Source organism: Urocitellus parryii, chromosome 2, assembly GCF_045843805.1.
Source record: "Urocitellus parryii isolate mUroPar1 chromosome 2, mUroPar1.hap1, whole genome shotgun sequence".
Taxonomy (NCBI): domain Eukaryota; kingdom Metazoa; phylum Chordata; class Mammalia; order Rodentia; family Sciuridae; genus Urocitellus; species Urocitellus parryii.
In genome coordinates, this window is record NC_135532.1 from 22,764,645 (window position 1) to 22,773,071 (window position 8,427).

An 8,427-nucleotide genomic window follows, 5' to 3' on the forward strand; every position below is an offset into this window, starting at 1 on the left:
ATCAATAATCTAATGATGAAACTAGTGTCCTCATGATCCAGACACTTCCCTAAAGCCCTAGCTCTGAACATTGCTGTAGTGAGGAACAATCTGTAATACATGAGTATTTGGGGGACATTACAGATTCAAGCCAAAACCAGTGTCTTCCTATTAGACTGTTCAAGAAGAAACTACATTCATTATTGTATCTCCAATGATAGAATTGAAATAAATATTTGTAAAAGACTACCTAAAACAATGATTAAATCACTGCCCCCAAATAATTAAACATGCACTACTCACTTAATCTTACATTATGTTCACTCAAATTTATATTTATCCCAAAATAAAAATAATCATAATAAATATTATGTAGTATGCCCTCAATTGAAATTGTAAACTTCTAAACTTATGATTGGAATGTGCTCTTTTTCAATAGTAACATTGCTACTACAAAATAGATACCCTTTACTATAATGGGATGAATACATCCCAAATTTTAATGTTAGTATACTAGATTTGAGGAAAAAAAATAGTTCTCAGTAACCTGACACTATCTCCCCTGCATTTTACTTCTTGTTCAAATTGATATTGTTTTATTCTACTATATTAGATCTGTTCCTCTAAATTGCAATTATTGTGTTAGTACTATGTTGAGAGACCCCAAATCATCTTTATACTGCTTTCTGAAAGTTACTAATTTTTTGAGTTCAATGTAGGCAAACTACCTTCAGAATATTTTGGATTCTTTTTTGTGACATATATGTTTTAGAATCATAAATGTTCACCTAACCAGTTTTCTAAATGCTGCTCAGAGGATTCTAGTTTAGCACAAAGATTTCTGAATGTTTTCATCCTACAAAGGGAAGACCACCACATGTCATGCCAGGAGTCAAAGACACTTGAATGTACCCTAGGAGAGTGGATGAAAACAATACCTTCAGAGTAGATATTGTTTTCTAGGCTGACATTTTGAGAGTGTGTAAATGGAGCCATATGAACTCATTTTTAAAAATCTACTAAAATATTTGCAAGTTTATTCAGTAAACTCAGGCTAATATCTAATAAAACTGCTTTGCCAAGAGATGAATAAATGAGATCATATTTTTCTCTACTACTACATCTTAAAAGTGATTACTGAATTAATCCAGTTTCCAAAAGGACCATAGAGGCCTATTATAGTCCTATTATTTTTATATTGACATAAAATGTATTTAATTGTCACATGCCTCTGAAGTTTCTTCATTCATGAATATTAGCTGAAGACAAGGAAGATATTATATAATTACATTAATTTACATGTTGATTTTTATTGTTTTTCAGATGTAAAGCATGATAACTGGATAATCATTTACATTTTACAAGTAGAAATAATTTTCAAACACTGTACCTCAATATTTATATACTTATCTGGCTATAACTATTAAAATTCTTTATGAATTATATGAAGATTAAGACATCACCAAGTTTGTTTAGTTTCAGTAGTATATTTTTTGCACACTCAAAAGGTTCTGAAATACTCCATTTATAAAGTTTATTTTGAAAGGTCCCAATACTGCTGATACTGATATAGTCACTTTTTGTTTTGTTCTTGCAAAACCAAGAAGGCACTAGGGAATGATTGCAATGGATCAGAACATGAATATTTCAGTACCTTAAAGACTCCTCGTCAGCATATTGCACAGTATAAAACAAAGTGCTGTTTAAGCCATGTCAAGGAAAAAAAATAGCAAGTATGAGATTTTCTTAGTTGCCAATGCCAATCAGTACCAAATGCTTTCTTTAAAGAAGACTTATTATGATAATGTGAGAGTGATGACTAAAGTGCATCTAACATTTTCATAAAAAGCTAAATGAATTTTTGGTTATTTTGGCAATTTCAAAGAAGAGATTGTCTTGACCCAAGCTGAACCTGAGAGGGAAATGGGCATTAATTTTTTAATTGTTCTCAGGAGTACACAACTTCAAGCCTGTTATGTTTATTAATAGATTCTACATTTAACACCTGACAGATATTTAAAACAGATTTTTCAGAAACTTGATAGCTCACTTTTTGTTCTCCTATTTCTCTTTCCTGTCAAACAATAAGGGAGCAGGTTGCATTACAATATTTGAAAATTATACAATGTTTGGAAGTGTAATTGACAAAAATAAACAATATTCTAAACAAAGCAACTAAACTGAATAGTAAATTACATGATATATAAATACCATTATCAGGTTTTCCTTAAACATAGTCTAAGGAAAATTTTACAATAGTATTTGAAAGCATGAAGGAGAAAGTACAAACTAAGACACTTTGGGTAGCAGAATAAAGTCATATAGGAGAAAACACCCAAATTGCAATGAGGATTTAATATTGAATAACTTCACCAAAAATAACATGCAATTTCCTTTGCTGAAAATATTAGTACAGTATTTATCATTTTCAAAATAATTGGCCTAAAAAACAAAGCAGTAAGAGGACTTATATAATGTTAGAGTTAATGCTTCCCAGTATCTCATTAACCAATGTGATGGAAGGTCTTAGTGTTAATGTTTTTAAGTTAACAACAATAACAACAAAAACACCCTATATCACAAAAAGAGAGACAGCAAGAATTATTTTTGTAGTTTTTTGTATTGCTATAGATTATTACTTTCACTCTAACCACACAACAGTTTAGACCCAGTAAAATATCAGAAATTCCCTGAAATCATTGGAAAACTACCATGTAAAGAAACACAGTAAACTAATTTATGGAAAAGATTGTCTATATTAAGAAATAAAAGATCTACGGCTCTCCTCCTTACTGGCAGTATACTAAGAAAGTGGAGCGTCCACCATAGAGGGAGTAACAAGAAACTACAAGAGACCCGAGAGAATTTCCTGCTACACATCCCACCAAGGAGCTGCCTTTAGGCATAGAAAGCCAGGAAAAAGAGGGAAATGCTTTCCAACAAAGAGCTCACGGTGGGACATGGAGCTCAGAGTGACTTACAGTTGGAAAAGTGGAGTTTCAAACGTAAAGGACAAAATGGTCTATGGGATCTCATCATTCCACAGACTCGAATCCCACAGAAGGAAAAGTTCTGATCTTATTTGTAAAAATATCTGAACTCAGTAGTAAACCTAATCAAATTAAATCTTCAAAAATGATGAGATCTAATGAAAATACCTATCACATTGATTCACTGTCCACCCAAGTAATCAAGAACAGGAAGGGGCAAGCAGTGATATTACTGTACACCAAGGTACATACGAGTAAGCAAGAAAATACAAAATATGATTTTAAAAAATTTGTGAGTAGAAGCAGACCCAGAGATTTTCCTAAAACTGAAATATCAGAAAGTGAAGATATGGAAAGCTCTACTAAAGATATAAAAACAAATAAGAAAATAAGATGCTAGAAAAAAAGAATGTTGAGCAAAATAGATGAAAGCACAAGATCAAATAAAGAATTCATGGATAAAAGGGTAAGACTAGACACAACAAGGGAAAATATAATAAACTTGAAAAACAATGTGAAAAGACTGAAAAATAAAAAGAGCCAGAGATACAAGGGACAAAATGAAACGGCTTGGCAAGTACGTCATTGCTTTAGTCAGCTTTTTTGCTGCTGTGACTAAAACATCTAACCAGACCAATTTTAGGGGACAAAAATTTATTTGAGGGCTCACTGTTTCAGAGGTTTTAGTCCATTGAAGGCCGACTCCATTCCTTGAGGCTGGAGGTGAGGCAGAACATCATGGCAGGAGACTGTGGCAGAGAGAAGCAGCTCACCTGATGATCAGGAATCCAAAGTGAGAGACTCCACTCTCCTGATTCAAATTATATACCCCATAGCCACGCCCCAATTAACCATGTCTTCCAGCCACATGCAGCTGCCTCCAATTATCACTCAATTAATCTCATTAAGTACTAATTCACTGGTTAGATTAAGGCTACAACCCAATCATTTCTCCTCCAAACCTTCTTGCACTGTCTCACACATGAGCTTTTGGAGGATACCTCACCTTCAAACTATAGTAGTCATTGTGTTGCCAAAAAGACAGGAATAAGAAAATGAGGCAGAAGAAATAAGTAAATAATGGTTCAGTGCTTTCAAAAATTGATGAAGTGTTTCCACTAAAAATGTAGAAGCTCATGAAACTTCAAAAAGTATAAATCCAAACACATTCACTAGAAACTGGTATATATTCAGATGTATACATTTGCCAGATCTCGTGAAACTGAACAAACTGGATTGGTGCACATTTTAATGTATAGAATTCATCTTTAGTGTAAGAAGGAGAAAGAGTGAAAGCTTAAATAGTATATAAACCTGTTAACATTCTGCACATACCTTAGCATATAATTCCTTAAATCATGGAAGACAGTCAAGTTCTAAGATAAATACAATGATTTAAATTAACTGAAAGAAAGAAAATTTAGGAAAAAAAATATGTGAACAATGAAAAACAGAGAGAGGCTGAGCTGTGTGATAAGAATACTTGGTGAAAATGAGTCAATGTCAAATGCAGTAACATTTATTAAGAAATCCCTTAAAGGAGAGAAGGTTAAAAAGAAAAGTGAATGAGAGAGACACAGCTAACCTATTAATGTTTCTATTCTTTTCTCAAACATGCCATGTTAATATATTTAGATATCTTTCTGCCTGACACTTTGATGAATTAATTTATGTTTCATTTTCTTTCTGACTACTGGTATAAATAAATCTTCAAAATGAATAAATACGTTTCAGTTGGTACATCTGATTTTCTTGGACCTTAAGATCTGAAGGGCCTATATGTAAAGTAATTGCATTAGAGTGTAAGTTTCATATTATTTTGCAAACAATATCATTGCTGAAAGCATTTATAAATAATATAAGTACTGTATAATTTAAATCTATTCAAGGTAAATAAGAAGCTAAAATGTATTAGATATTAAACTAGGTTACTAAAAAATATCAAGGTACTATATAGTTCTAAATACAGAGTTGGTTGTATCTTCCTAATCTACAAAGTGGATATTTTTCCGTGCACATTAATGGAACATTTTAAGACAATAATAACATCCATTACACTGGGGACTCTAAGAAAAGAGGGACTTTGTTTTGAGAACAAGTTTACTTATAACCTACTCTCAAATTAAAAATAGTTACCAAATAAACTATTGAATGACTTGAACAAAAAGTACCAGGAACACCTGTGGTTTAGTCAGCTTTTTCATCACTGTGACCAAAACACCTGACAAGATGAACTAAAGAGGAGGAAAAGTTTATTTGGGGCTCACAGTTTCAGAGGACTCAAACCACAGATGGCCGACTCCATTCCTCTGGGCCCAGAATGAGGCAGCACACCATCAGGGAAGGGCCCAGCTGAGGAAAGTTACCCAGGAGTGCTGTGGTCAGGAAGCAGAGGGTCGGGGGAAGGGACCCAGGAAGAACAGCCCTTCCAGGGTATCCCCCAGAGGCCCCCCTCCTCCCCATCCCACCCCACCTGCCCACAATTATCACTTAGTTCATTCAAACTAGAATGCACTAAAGGGTACAGCTCTAACAATCCAGTCATTTTACCTCTGAATATTCCTGCATTAATAGGAGCTCTGAGGAAACACTTCATATTCAAACCATTAAAAGCCTGTTTATATTGCCCTTCACCATTACCAGAATATTTAAATTATTTGAATTCTGCAGAAAAAGAGCTTATTTAAATCCTTTTAACTAGTTCAGGGATGTTTCAAATCACACTATAATCTTGTAGATTAAGAGACCTTCTATGGTAACTCTGGAAATAGAACCTATGTCAAATCCTTGTATTTTCCAAATGTGAGTTGTATATTCTTTTCTTTGCTTTGCTAATTCTATATGTCAATATCAGAATATTATAAAATCACTGGAGCTATAATATGAGTTATTTTAAACATACACAAAACATTTTTCACATATTTGATGGCATATATTTACTCTCTTAATTAGTTTCATTTGAACTCAAGAGTAAAAAACTTGATATTTGCTTATATTTTATTTATACTTATTTACAAATAAAAGTATATATACTCTTTTCTAGTAAAATCTAAAACAAAAACGTGTAACAAGTTGTTATTTTACTCTTGATGCCCCATATCCTGAAAGTGTTACCGAATTATTTCAATAACATTTTTATAGAAATATTTATGAATTACCCACTCTGAAAATGAACATAAGGTGTAAAGGATATGAAATAAGAAAGGAGTAGGTGCCACTTTGAAGCTCAGTTTCAGACAGACCTGGAGCGGTATCAGTCAGTCATCATAGCATCACTGCCAAAGAGACACCAATGTCTTTGCACCATCCAAGAGCAGGAATGTTCTAGGTTTTGCCTTTAGTTTTAGATCTATAAAGGCAAATAAGTCCACATACTGCTCTGCAGATTAAAGGTTGAAAGAAGAAATCAGCCATTCTGTCACTTAGTGAATACATAGTTATAAATATACATACACACATATATATATGTTTATGCCCTCTTTGTTTGTGATTATACTTGCTCAAAGGCTCATTTTGTTTTATGAAGTTTTAAGAACCAGAAGCAAAGACATTGGGCTAAAAAAAGGAAATAAAGCTCCTGAAATCAGTCATAATAGTTGGCTTTTTAAAATTATTCTGCCTAAAACAAACAGGTTTAGCAGTCCTCTGAAATGGCAGTCTTAAAAGAAATATATCCATCACTTTTATCTGCAAATGTACCCTGCATTATGGATATCTAGAGCCTGCAGGTTATAAAAAGAAATATGGAAGAGAAAGTAAAAGTGGATTTCATCCACTTTAATTTTGCTTTCTGCCTTTTTAATGATATCTATAATTTCCTCTTTTTCACAGGTGTTCTAAGAGAGTATATTACTTAGAATAGTCCAAAGGCTTTTGTTTCACAGACCATAAAGTTGAACAGGGAAAAAGAAGATGTGAAATAAAGATTAGAAGCTTGTTTTACAATATTTATATGATTTGGGTTAAGATTTCTGAAGAAAATATTTTAAATCATCTAGAAAATAACAGGAAAAGGTAGAGTTGCTTTCTTAACCAAACACATGACAACAAATTATATACCTGATAAACTGGGTTTATAATGCTACTAGTGAGAAATTAGTGAAAAATCAATGTAGAATAATAAAATTACTCTTGGCTCTTGTTGCAATTAGCACTAGGAGAAAAGCAAAAATGAAAAAAATTGAAGTAGATTATAGGATTCTAAGTATCTTTTATTACAAAATAAAAAGAAATCATAAAATCAGTATAATTTTACAATTAGTGGGTACTTCAGCTACATTCTACTTCTGTTTAGAGAAGCAATAAATAAGAAATTTCATTTGAAATTTATTTTTAAAATACTTTTTAGAAAGGTTTCAGAATAATATGATTGCATCAAGAAAATAATTCTGAGTAGGTTATCTCTAATGATTCTTGTTTGAATTTTCCCAGAGTTATTATAATATTTTTTTGCAAAAATATGATCAGTTAAGATAAGGCAACCCATCAAGCTTGGGAGGGGGACTGTCTATCTGTCTGTCTGTCTAGCTGTTTGGATAGGGATACCAAAAAATTGTAAGACAGTAAGGTCCACAAAGATTCACTGGAATCTTCTTATACTGAATGAAGGATTTAGATAAAGTTGGTAAGCAAGCCCATAATCTTCAGAATACTTTCATGAAATCTAATCAATTCTTGATGATTCTCCTTAATTGCATTTGCCCTGAGAGCCTTCGGACACACCATGATGCCAATGGAAGGCAACATTTAAACTGTAATTTTCCTCACTGATTTGAAATGTAACTACTGTCTAACTCGTCTAAAGGGATGACACTACATATAATCTCTGTGGGGAAATCCTGGAATCATTCTGATTTTTTTTTTAAAAAATCAACCTTTTTCATATTAAAGTGTTCATTGTTTTTGCTGGTCATGATGAAATACAAAGTTTATCCTTCTGAGATAATCATTCGGTCATTTAAGAACATCACTTACTCTGTCTTGCTGAGTCCAAAGTGAATGTCTAATCCTGTCTCCAGATAATTTGCAGAATTCATATTTCATCCTTAGCATCATGTGCAGAGCTTAACAGAGGCCGATATAGCTTCCAGCTATCTCCTTTAGAACATTTTTAGGAAACACAATAATAAATCCTCCCTTGAGCATACATGCAGGAAGTTGTGTATTCGTTCAGATCATCACATTTCTTCTTCCCATTATACTTTCATTTGACAACTGAACAAGATGTAGTAGCTAAAAAAAAAAAAAGTGGTATTAGTGTATTAAGAGGACTTACACAGTTCAGAAGAATTTATGAAATTCATGAGTCTAAATCTGTGTGAATGTTGCCCCTGTAAGCTTTATTGACATAACAAATAAAGTTAACCTGAAAAGAGAAATCCCTTCATGTTAATTAGGGACCAATTGCTCATCAACACAGAACAGCAGTTAACCAGATTTTCTTTCCCTATTAAATATC